General features: G+C 42.2%; 1 protein-coding gene across 1 annotated transcript in view; it reads left to right on the top strand.

Moving 5' to 3' along the window:
• The first annotated feature begins 1,221 nt into the window (after positions 1–1,221).
• The window catches only part of LOC105479585 (SHQ1, H/ACA ribonucleoprotein assembly factor), a 121,067-nt gene continuing 110,070 nt past the window's right edge, over positions 1,222–12,218 (top strand). Inside the window, exon 1 of the mRNA XM_071092078.1 lies at positions 1,222–1,264. The gene's annotated coding sequence lies outside the window, so the exon portion shown is untranslated. The remainder of the gene's footprint in view (positions 1,265–12,218) is intronic.

Genomic DNA, 12,218 nt, shown 5'->3' with positions numbered 1-12,218 from the left:
GGCCCGGGCGTGGTGGCTCACACCTGTAATCCCAGCACTTTGGGAGGCCGAGGTAGGTGGATCACTTGAGGTCAGGAGTTTGAGACCAGCCTGGCCAACATGGTGAAACCCCATCTCTACTAAAAAATGCAAAAATTACCCGGGTTTGGTGGCATGTACCTGTAATCCCAGCTTCTGGGGAGGCTGAGGCACAAGATTGCTTGAACTTGGGAGGCAAAGGTTGCAGTGGGCTGAGATCGCACCACTGCACTCCAGCCTGAGCAACAGGGCAAGACTCCATCTCAAAAAAAAAAAAAAAAAACTTCCACCAACCAGCTGGGTAACCTCCCAGAGTCACGTTCTCTAGCTTTCAGTTTCATCTGTTAAAGAAAAAAAAGAGTTGGACTAAATGATTTTTATAGTTCTGTTCAGTTGTAGAATTATTTTCCTTGGCATCCATCACACTCAACAATTTGCCCTAGACTCCTTTCCAATCCTATTGCTTGTTGCTTCAGTTCCTATATCCTTTACATCAGATAAGGTGACCCGGTTCTACCCCATTTATCTGCATTTTTTCTCCCCAGAGCCTTTACTCGGGCCCCAGACTTTCTTACTAGAAAAGTGATTTTTCTAATTGTTTCAACCCTCAAGCATTTCTCTATCTCTGGATCTTTCGGACATTAATTTGTACACTGTTGTTTCTTGCCATTGTGTCATTTATCAATTGCTAAGTTATAAACCTCCTCCAAACCCACTGACTTAAAACAACAGCTATTTTATTATGCTCACAAGTTTGAGAATTAGGAATTAGGTCAGGCACAGTGGGGAGGGCTTCTCCCTCATCGGACATAATTGAGACCTCTGCTGGGGTGGGTCTGATGATAGGAGGTGGCTGGGACGGGGCCTTAAGCCTGGAGCCTTCTTTCCGGCTGTTAGCTAGATTTTCTCCACATGGCATCTGCTAGGGTTTGAATGTCCAAAATGGCTTCTTTACTCATGTGAATGGCACCTGGGCTGAAATAACTGGGAGAGCTGGGATGGTCACATAGCCTCTCCAGGTGGCTAGGTTGGGTTTCCCCACAGCACTGTGGTTTTAGGATAGTTGGATTTCTGATACCACAGCTGGCTTCCGTCAGAGCACAGGTTCTAAGAGTCGAGGATGGCAGCAGCAAGGCCTTCTATGACCTGGTCTTTGGAAGTTACACAGTGTTCTTTTCTGCTGCATTCCGTTTGCTTCACAGGGCCAACTCAGATTCATTCTGGGAAGGTACTACACAAGGTGGAGGTAAGTGTTGGGTTTAGTTGCCATGGTGGGAGGGGGCATCTTTAGAAACTGGCTGTCACAACTGTGAATGCTTCTGTTTTATTTTCGTAACTAAAGTCTGAATTATTTGAGACTAGAAAAGATTTCTTTCCTCTTTTATTATCATGACTCTCTCCTCCTTCTCTCTTCCCAGAGCATAAAGAACAGAAACACATGTTTTATAGACTATAGGCAGGATGGCTGGGCACAATGGCTCATGCCTGTAGTCCCAGCACTTTGGGAGGCCGAGGTGGGCAAACCACATGAGGTCAGAAGTTGGAGACCAGCCTAGCCAACATGGTGAAACCCCATCTCTACTAAAAATACAAAAATTAGCCAGGCTCGGTGGCGTGCGCCTGTAGTCCCAGCAACTTGGGAGGCTAAGGCATGAGAATCGCTTGAACCTGGGAGGTGGAGGTTGCAGTGAGCCAAGATTGCCCCACTGTACTCCAGCCTGGGTGACAGAGTGAAACTATGTCTCAAAAAAAGAAAAAAAAAAAAAAAAGAATATAGGCAGTAGTCTGGATAAGCGCAGGGGTCCCAATCCTGGCTGTGCCATTTACTAGCCATGTGACTTGGGACAATCACTCAACCTCTCCATATCCAAGTTTCCTCATTTACACAATGGAGGTGGTGGTGGTGGTGACATGATAGCACTTTTTCTCATAGAAATGATAGGAGGATGAAATAGTGATATTGTTAGCAAATCACTTAGAAAAAAAGGGCTACCAAACAACAAGCAACCAATAAATACCAGCTATTATTGTTGTTGGTTTAATTTAGACCATCAATGTATCATGATTTGGGGGCAGCGTTGCCCAGAGGAAAAAGGAAGAACCTAAGCATTATTTCCTGAAATGAAAAAAACAACTTATCCCATAAACTGTGACGATGAAGGCAACTGGCTCTACAGCGTCTGTTCAGGCACTGTCCCAGAGGCTGGAGACTTCTGAGGCCAAGAAGACATGTTTACATTTTCTTGTTTCTTCATGTCTTATCTAAAGATATATTTAGATAAGAGAGTATATGTGGATACAAAGGCCTTACTCCTTGCCTCAATATGGGACAACTCTGAAAAGGCTGGTAAAAACTGAAGAGGAAAAAAGCCATGCCAGCTCCAGAGCTGCCAGTAGAAATGGTTTCTTTTTTTTTTTTTTTTTTTGAGACGGAGTCTCGCTGGAGTGCAGTGGTGCAATCTCCGCTCACTGCAAGCTCTGCTTCCTGGGTTCACACCATTCTGCTGTCTCAGCCTCCTGAGTAGCTGGGACTACAGGCGCCCGCCACCGCGCCCGGCTAATTTTTTTGTATTTTTAGTAGAGACGGGGTTTCACCGTGTTAGCCAGGATGGTCTCAATCTCCTGACCTCGTGATCTGCCCGCCTCGGCCCCCCAAAATGCTGGGATTACAGGCGTGAGCCACCGCGCCTGACCAGAAATGGTTTCTTCATGTCTTATCTAAAGAGAGTATATGCTTAATTGGCTATAAATTACAATTTAAAAATCACAACCAAAGGAAAAAAAATGAAGAGAACAAAAAAAAAATCACAACCAAAAGGCTGTTAAATACTGAAATGACCACGAAAAACAAGTGTAAATAAACAAAACCTATAAGGCAAAAAAAAAAAAAAAAAAAAAAAAATCACCAAAAAACTGACATGAAACAAAGAAAATGTCAATGTAGAGAAAAGAAGTTCAAGTAAATTGGAAGGATGAATGAACACTTGCAGAGGATATGCAAAAAGCAGGGTGGAGAATGGAGCACAGATCAAAAGAAGAAGATTAGAAGAAGAATCTGAAGGCATGTTTTGATTACGTACAATTGACAATAACAAAATTGCTAACTGCATTTTAAACACTAAGGCATCTTGTTGAAAGGATTGGTCCTTATTTTGGAAAAAAGCAACTAATGTGAACTCTTCTGGGAAAACAATATAAAACAAGCCAGTTATACTATTTTAACTTTACAGAGAAGTGCCTGTAATGAGTTTACAATACATATAATCTACAGAAATAGTTTCAAATTGCAGGAGGGCCAATTTTCCTCCTACTTAGAGCTCATTTTGTTTTGCTTCTTTCCTTCAACAAGACTGGCTTTCTTTTGGGTGGCTGCAATAATCAAAAGACATTCAGCAAGATAGAACACGCTGGCAATGGATTTTTTTCCCCCTAGAGACAGGGTCTTGCTGTGCTGCCTAGGTTGGAGTGCAGCAGTGCAATCATAGCTCACTGAAGCCTCAACCTCCTGGGCTTAAGCGATCCTCCTGCCTCAGCCTCCCAAGTAGCTATGACTACAGGTGCATGTCACTAACCTAGCTAATTTTTTTCTTTTTTTGAGATGGAGTCTCACTCTATTGCCCAGGCTGGAGTGCAGTGGCATGATCTCAGCTCACTGCAACTTCCATCTCCCAGGTTCAAGTGATTCTCCTGCCTCAGCCTCCCCAGTAGCTGGGATTAGAGGCATGTGCCAGCACACCCAGCTAATTTTTTTGTATTTTTAGTGGAGATGGGATTTCATCATGTTGGCCAGGCTGCTCTAGAACTCCTGACCTGAAATCGTCCGCCCGCCTCAGCCTCCCAAAGTGCTGGGATTACAGGTGTGAGCCACTGTGCCCAGCCCCAGCTAATTTTTAAAAAATAATTTTCTGTAGAGACAGAGTCTCAATCTCTTGTCCAGGTTGGTCTTGAACTTCTGGCCTCAAGTGATCTTCCTGCTTTGTCCTCCCAAAGTGCTGGGATTACAGGCATGAGCCACCATGCCTGGATGGATTTTTAAAGTGAAGTCATGCATCATGTAGTGACAGGGACACGTTCTGGAAAATGTGTCATTAAGTGATTCTTTCTTTAAGTGATTGTGTGAACGTCAGAGAATACTTACAAACTTGGATGGCCTAGCCTCCTATACACCTGGGCTGTATGGTATAAGCTTTTGCTCCTAGGCAACAAACCTGCACAGCATGTTACTGTACTAAATAATGTAGGAAATTGTAACAGAATGATAGGTATTTGTATATCTAAATAAATCTAAATCTAGAAAAGGTACAGTCAAAATACAGTATCATAATCTTATGGGATCACTATCTTACATGTGGTCTATTGTTGACTGGAAAGTCATTATCGGGCACAAGACTGTACAGGCAAACTCATGGCTTTAAGACCCCTTAGTGAAGAAATGCTGGGAAAGGACACTGCAGGAAAATCAAAAGGAGGCTTCAGAGTTACATGGGGAATTTTAGTATTGAAGGGAAGGTCAGCATTCCAGTCTAAGACTCTAAGAAGGAGAGTTGAGTGCAGATGGTTTTGGGGGATGCTTTTGGAGATAACACCTCTACAAAGAGGGAGGTGGGACTGGACATTACAATTGCAAGCAAGGCCTCCACCATTTCTCTTTTTTTTGAGATGGAGTCTCACTCTGTCATGCAGGCTGGAGTACAGTGGCGTGATCTCGGCCCACGGCAAGCTCTGCCTCCCGGGTTCATGCCATTCTCCTGCCTCAGCCTCCCGAGTAGCTGGGACTACAGGTGCCGGCCACCATGCCGCTAATTTTTTGTATTTTTAGTAGAGACGGGGTTTCACCATGTTAGCCAGGAGTCTCGATCTTCTGACCTTGTGATCTGCCTGCCTTGGCCTCCCAAAGTGTTGGGATTACAGGCGTGAGCCACTGCGCCCAGCCATACCATTTCTACTAGGAGCTTTGGAGCTGGGATGACTTTTTCTTCTTCAGTATTTAACAGCCTTTTCGGAGTTGTCTCATATTGTGGAAAGGAGTAAGGCCTTTTGCACATCAGCCCTCTGGAAGAGGGTAACTGGAAAAGGTAGTTCTCTCTAGGTAAGGGCAGTGCCCTGTGAGGTACACAGCTGTGAGCCAGCAGCAGCAGTGTCCCTCCCAGCATCCAGGGTCTTCTGACCGTTGTCCAGGCATCCACAGATTCTCTTTTTATTGAGATATTACACAGAGTAATGTGCACAAATCTTAAATCCATGGCTCTATGAATTTTTATGTATGAATACACTTATATAATTCCCATTCAAACTAAGATAAAAACCAAATTTTCAATACCCCAGCAGGCTGTCTCAAGTCCCCTCAATAACCATTCACACAGATGTAATCACTATTCTCACATCTATGACCACTGGTTTTGCCTGTTTTTGAACTTCATATAAGTGGAAATATCTATATTTACTAATATATTAGTATATTATTATATATTAGTAAATATATAATATATATATAATATATTTAGATAATATCTAAATATACTCTCCTGGGTCTTGCCTTTTTGACTTAATGTGCCTAGTGTGATTCACGTATGTTGCTCTGCATAGCAGTAATTTATTCTTACTGCTGTGTGTCTATATTGAGTGAATATACCACAATTTGCTCATTCTTCTCTTTTTTTTTTTTTTGAGGCGGAGTTTCACTCTTGTTGCCCAGGCTGGATTCCAATGGCGTGATCTTGGCTCACTGCAACCTCCGCCTCCCAGGTTCAAGTTGTTATTCTGCCTCAGCCTTCTGAGTAGCTGGGATTACAGGCATGTACCATCATGCCTGGCTAATTTTGTATTTTTAGTAGAGACAGGGTTTCTCCATGTTGGTCAGGCTGGTCTCAAATTCCCGACCTCAGGTGATCTTCCCATCTCGGCCTCCCAAAGTGCTGGGATTACAGGCGTGAGCCACCACATCTGGCCCTTGCCCATTCTACTCTTAATGAGCACTTGAATTGTATCCAGTTTTGACTATTATAAATAATGCATCCATGAACGCTCTTGTACATGTCTCTCGATGGAATAGTACCTCACTTCTGTTATGTGTAAAAGAGGAATTTCAAGGTATACATATGTTTAGCCTTAGTAGATACTGCCAAACAATTTTTTAAGGTAGTTATACCAGTTTACAATCCCACCACAATCTTTCAAGCCAAAAAAGGTACATTTAAATCATTTCTGCATGAGGGACTACAAATATGTTCACCTCTGTCTGTACTAAACAATACAAAAATTAGCTGGGCGTGGTGGCATGTGCCTGTAGTCCTAGCTACACCTCAAAAAAATAATAATAAAAATAAAAATATGTTTACTCTGAATTAAGGAAAACATTAGTTAGACTAAGGATAACTAGACTGTAGGAACTTTTTAAAAAGTAAGATAAAGACTTGAATCAGCTCTCCTCCATGGGTATTGTAGAAACTTTTCTCCAGTAATTTTGCAGGAGCGTGAAGAAGGTTTAAGGGGTTCTTTATGTGTGGTCATGAGTCAGGTTCCCTAGAAGCAGATCTTGAGAGATTTTTTTTTTTTTTTGAGACAGAGTCTTGCTCTGTCACTCAGTTTGGAGTGCAGTGGTGCGATCTCAGTTCACTGCAACCTGTGCCTTCCAGGTTCAAGTGATTCTCCTGCCTCAGCCTCCTGAGTAGCTGGGACTACAGGCATGCGCCACCATGTCCGGCTAATTTTTGTTTGTTTATTTATTTATTTATTTATTTATATTTATTTATTTTTGAGATGGAGTTTCACTCTTGTTGCCCAGGCTGGAGTGCATTGGTGTAATGTCAGCTCACTGCAACCTCTGCCTCCCAGGTTCAAGCGATTCTCCTGTCTCAGCCTCCCGAGTAGCTGTGATTACAGGCGCCCACCACTATGCCCAGCTAATTTTTTTTTTTTTTTTTTTTTTTGAGACGGAGTCTTGCTGTGTCTCCCAGGCTGGAGTGCAGTGGTGTGATCTCGGCTCACTGCAAGCTCCGCCTCCCGGGTTCACGCCATTCTCCCGCCTCAGCCTCCCAAGTAGCTGAGACAACAGGCGCCCGCCACCACGCCCGGCTAGTTTTTTGTATTTTTAGTAGAGACGGGGTTTCACCATGTTAGCCAGGATAGTCTCGATCTCCTGACCTCGTGATCCACCCGCCTCGGCCTCCCAAAGTGCTGGGATTACAGGCTTGAGCCACCGCGCCCGGCCTTGTATTTTTAGTAGAGATAGAGTTTTACTATGTTGGCCAGGCTGGTCTCGAACTCCTGATCTCAGGTGATCCACCCACCTCGGCCTCCCAAAGTGTTGGGATTACAGGCGTCAGCCACCACGCCCGGCCTATTTTTGTATTTTTAGTAGAAACAGGGTTTCTCCCTGTTGGCCAGGGCGGTCTTGAACTACTGACCTCTGGTGGTCTGCCCACCTCTGCCTCCCACAGTGCTGAGATTACAGGTGTGAGTCACTGTACCTGGCCAGATCCTGAGAGATTTTGATGCATGTGATTTATGAGGAAGGGTTCTCTGGAGAAACTTATTGAGGAGGTGAAAGGGAATGGGAAAAGGGAAGACAGCCAAATCAAGATGTGGGTTTGAGGAAAATCTAGCCTTGGCCTGATCCCATTAAAAAAACAAAACAAAACTCTGGCGCATAAGCCATGCCACAGAGTCACCTTCCCTTTTGAGCTGGTCTTCTGAACCCCATATCATTCCTCGTGATTGCAGGCCTGGGCAAGGGGGTAGTGGTGGTGGTGGTGGTAATTAAATCCTGGAGGTTTCTTCTGTCAATCTAAAGCAGCTGTTCTCAGCTCTGGGCAATTTTGTCCCCTTGAGGGCATTTGGCAAAGTCTGGAGATGTTTTGTGATTGTCACACCAGGAAAACTCATGCTTGTATTGAGAGATTAGAGGATAAAGATGCTGCTAAACATCCTACAATGCATAGGACAGCCTTCTGCAACAAAGAATGATCCTGCACACGATACTGGGGTGAAGAAATCCTGGGTTAGGACAATTCTTTGGAGGGATCAGTGGGAAGCCATTACATTCACTGCTAGTGACAGATGAGCTTCCTGGCTCCATAAAGGGAATCTGGGCAGGGCATCAGAATAGTACCTTTTGCAGATGTCTTTTCAAAATATGTTAAACAATGAAGGAGGCTTGAAATGCGGTTAAGTTAGCATTCTTTTGTAATTCTGCATTTCACTTAATGGGATGAGACTAGCATCTTGAAATATATATCACTAAGCCCTTAGGTACATTGCTCAGAAATCTTGTCAAAAAACACTCTTACATCAGCTGTAACCATTCTGGATTTTCTTTGGAGCTTTATTGAACTTGTGTAAAACTGGAATTGGGCTGAATCCTCCCTGAAATACTCATTACTATGCTGCATTAGTGCTAACACTGTGCTCCTTAGCAAGTTTAACTCTAACAGTAATGTGAATGGGCTAAAAGACTGGGGAAAAGAACAAAAATAGCTGTACTTAAATCCAGAGGAGTTTGAAAATCCACTGGAGTTCACCAGTGTCAGACTTATGGTCTTCTTAGTCTCTACATCCTGTTGGGATCATCCCTTAAACCTCTTTTACAGTCCTGTATTTATCTGTCTGTTACCCATTAATTTATCTGTGTCCTCTCAGAAGCAGTTTATAGCTTGGAATTGCAAAACTCAGAGTATCAATGGCAAGAAATATTTGCAAATTATGTCTCCAACAAAAGGCTAACATCCAGAATTTACAAGGAACTCAAACAACTGAACAAGGGGGAAAAAAAACTGTAAAAAGTAGGCAAAGGACATGAACAGACGTTTCTCCAAAGAAGACATACAAGTAGCCAATAAACACGAAAAAATGCTCAACATCACTAATTAGAGAAAAGTAAATTAAAACAACAATGAGATATTATCTTAACACCAGTCAGAATGGCCATGATTAGAAAGTCAAACAACAGATGTTGGCATGGATGTGGAGAGAAGGGAATGCTTATGCACTGTTGGTGGGGATGGAAATTAGTACAGCCTCTACAGAAAACAGTATGGAGATTTCTCGAATAACTAAAAATAGAAATATAATTTGAACTTGCAATCTCACTACTGGGTATCTACCCAAAGGAAAAGAAATCATTATATTAAAAAAAGACACTTGACTGAGTGCGGTGGCTCATGCCTGTAATGCTAGCACTTTGGGAGGCTGTGGTGGGCGGACTGCCTGAGCTCAGGAGTTCGAGACCAGCCTGGGCAACATGGTGAAACCCTATCTCTACTAAAATACACAAAAATTAGCCAGGTGCACACCTGTAGTCCCAGTTACTTGGGAGGCTGAGGTAGGAGGAACGCTTAAACCCGGGAGACGGAGGTTTCAGTGAGCCACGATCGTACCATTGCACTCCAGCCTGGGCAACAGAGCGAGATTCTGTCTCAAAAAACAAAAACAAAAACAAAAACAAAACACCAGTCATATGTGTACTGTAGCACTACTCACGATAGCAGTCATGAAATCAACCTAAGCATCCATCAGTGGTTGACTGGATAAAGAAAATGTGGTAGCTGGGTGCAGTGGCTCACGCCTATAATCCCAACACTTTGGGAGGCCGAGGCAGGTGGATCACTTGAGGTCAGGAGTTCAAGACCAGCCTGGCCAACATGATGAAACCCATCTCTACTAAAAATACAAAAGATCAGCTGGACATGGTGGTACATGCCTGTAGTCCCAGCCACTCGGGAGGCTGAGGCAGGAGAATTGCTTGAACCCAGGAGGCAAAGGTTGCAGTGAGCTGAGATTGTGCCACTGCACTCCAGCCTGGGCAACAGAGTGAGATTCTGTCTCAAATAAATAAATAGATAAAATAAAAAAGTGGTATATGTATACCATGAAATACTATGCAGCCATAAAAAATAATGAAATCAAGCCCTTTGCAGCAATATGGATGGAGCTGGAAGCCATTATCTTAAATAGATATAGAAAATCTCAGAAATAGAAAATCTCAGAAATAGAAAATCAAATACTGTAAGTTCTCATTTATAAGTAGGAGCCTAAACAATGGGTACACATGAACATGAAGATGGAGATAGTAGACACTGGGGACTCCAAAGCGGGAGACTGAGAAGGGTAAGGGCTGAAAAATTACCTAATGGGTACTGTGTTCACTATTTGGGTGATGGCTAACTAGAAGGACAACCCCAACATTATGCAATATATCCACGTAACAGAATTGCACATGAACCCCCGAATCTAAAATAAAATAAATTTAAATAAAAAACTAATGATATCTAGTCCCATTGTATTACCACTGTTATACAAAAGGATTTTTTCAAACTTCAAAATGTTATCTAGTTTATATTCTAACTTTCGTATTTTTATCCTAGTTTTGTAATCCTAGTATTAGTTTTATTTTTTTCCTTTCTTAAAATGTTAAAATGAATCATCACCATATTCAATTCTGTTTTTAAGAGTTACAACACTAGGCCAGGAGTGGTGGCTCACTCTTATAATTCCGGTGCTTTGGGAGGCTGAAGTGGGAAGATCGATTGAGGCCAGGAGTTTGAGACCAGCCTTTGCAACATAGCAAGACCCCGTCTCTACTAAAAAAAAAAAAAAAGTTAGCTGGGTGTGGTGAAACATACCTATAGTCCTAGCCACTCGGGAGGCTAGGTGGGAGGATTGCTTGAGCCTAGGAGGTTGAGGCTGCAGTGAGCTATGATCCTGCCACTGCACTCCAGCCTGGGAAACAGCACAAGACCCTGTCTCTGGGGAAAAAAAAAAAGTACAAAGAGTACAACTATGGATAAACCTATTCTTGACAAAAATGTAGTCAAATGGAAATATTGTAATGCCATATATTATATATAGATATATTTTGACATGGAGTCTTGCTCTATCACCCAGGCTGGAGGGCAATGGAGCAATCTCGTCTCACTGCAACCACCACTTCCCAGGTTCAAAGGATTCTCCTGCCTCACAGCCTTCCGAGTAGCTGGGATTACAGGTGGCGCCACCACACCTGGCTAATTTTTTTGTATTTTTAGTACTAACAGGGTTTTCCCATGATGGCCACGGTGGTCTCAAACTCTTGACCTCAAGTGATTCACCCGCCTAGGCCTCCCAAAGTGCTGGGATTACAAGCCTGAGCCACCATGCCCAGCCTGTAATGCTATATTAAGTGAGGAAAGCAAATACAGATTATTACATTATTTTGTTGAAAATACTTCCCATACTTTTATGAATAGGAGACTGAAAAGATGTATGCCAAAATAATGGTTGTATGCCAAAATACAGTGGTTAAGATGTAGTTTGCAAGTAATGTGTCAGATTCCACCACCTCCCCAAAATGGCTCAGAGAATGAACTAGAGATATAAACAACTTATTCAGGAAGCTATTTTTCAACATAGGTTAAAACTCCATTCTTTGAGATAACATTGTTTTAATCACCTACATGCATGCCACCTTCTGGAAACAAGGAGTATTTCACCATTAAAAGACTTCTAACAGTAGAACTTGGTAATAAAGCTCACATTGCAATTGTTTATAAAAACCATTTTTAATTCAACATTTAATTTGGAAGCTTATGGATCACAATCAGGGTTGTTAGATCAGAGGAGGGGCCAATTTAAAATAATGAAAGATGATGGGTTACACATTTGTCCTAAATAAGTTGGTCATGGAAAAAACTTTATCTTATTATTTTATTTTATGTCCTCTGTAGGCCAGAAGAAAAAACTATTTTTAAAATAGTGGTAGGCCATCCAAAAGTAAGCTTTCAGAAAATGAAAAGATAAAAAATACTGCAACATTTGAATGCTCAAAAATGATGAAAAATTGCATTCCTATTTTTCCCCTCTAAACCAGAGCTAATTTAAAATATTAAAATGTCTTTATTGTCAAGCAATATCTGTATCCAGAAATAGAAACTCAATTTGATCTATAAATCAATATAGCTATGTCTCAAAAATGAACCAAAGTAGGAAAAAAAGCATGTTGCAGAATTACATTTATAGTGTGAGAATGTGCCCACATAAAGTGGGTCTAAACACAAGGCATCAGGGTCCATAGAAATGGATGTAGAATTAGAAATGGGTCTGAAGTGATAGCTACAAGGACTGCCTCTGAGGAAGGAGAAAGAACCAAAGTTGCATGGCAGCCAAAAGGAACTTTATGTTCTTAAGTGAGAATGAATCTATAACTTATATTTACCACAAATTAGAAA

The sequence above is a fragment of the Macaca nemestrina genome, chromosome 2 (genome assembly GCF_043159975.1).
Source record: "Macaca nemestrina isolate mMacNem1 chromosome 2, mMacNem.hap1, whole genome shotgun sequence".
Classification (NCBI taxonomy): Eukaryota; Metazoa; Chordata; class Mammalia; order Primates; family Cercopithecidae; genus Macaca; species Macaca nemestrina.
The sequence above is the reverse complement of the archived record's forward strand: the minus strand, read 5'-3'. Positions and strand labels throughout refer to the sequence as shown.